This window comes from Etheostoma spectabile, chromosome 20, assembly GCF_008692095.1.
Source record: "Etheostoma spectabile isolate EspeVRDwgs_2016 chromosome 20, UIUC_Espe_1.0, whole genome shotgun sequence".
NCBI classification, from domain to species: Eukaryota; Metazoa; Chordata; class Actinopteri; order Perciformes; family Percidae; genus Etheostoma; species Etheostoma spectabile.
The window spans coordinates 4,386,816-4,387,227 of record NC_045752.1 but is presented as its reverse complement, the minus strand read 5'-3'; positions in this window follow the sequence as shown (position 1 = coordinate 4,387,227).

Here is a 412-nt window from a genome sequence, read left to right as displayed (position 1 = left end):
AAATTCTCTGGGCAGGCAAAGCAGAGAAAGAGGAGGTGACTTTTTGACCTCATAAGGGGCAAGATTCCAGATCAACCCATTTGAGCTTTCATTTTCTCAAAGGCAGAGCAGGATACCCAGGGTAGGTTTGCACCTGTCACCATTTCTGGACACTGGGAGACCACAGGCAGGCCGGGGAAAATCATATTAATGTTAAAAAACCTCTAAAGTAACATGTTCATGCCATCGGATAGAGCTGCCTAATTATGGCCAAAATGATAAGCACAATTATTTTGATCAATATTGTGATCACGATTCATTTTTACGATTATTTGTTGATTTTAACCAATACATATTTTTATTCATAGGCTATTCATAACTGCTTTCACATCCATATTATGCTACATTCTTCTTATGTTGAAGTTGTATGTTG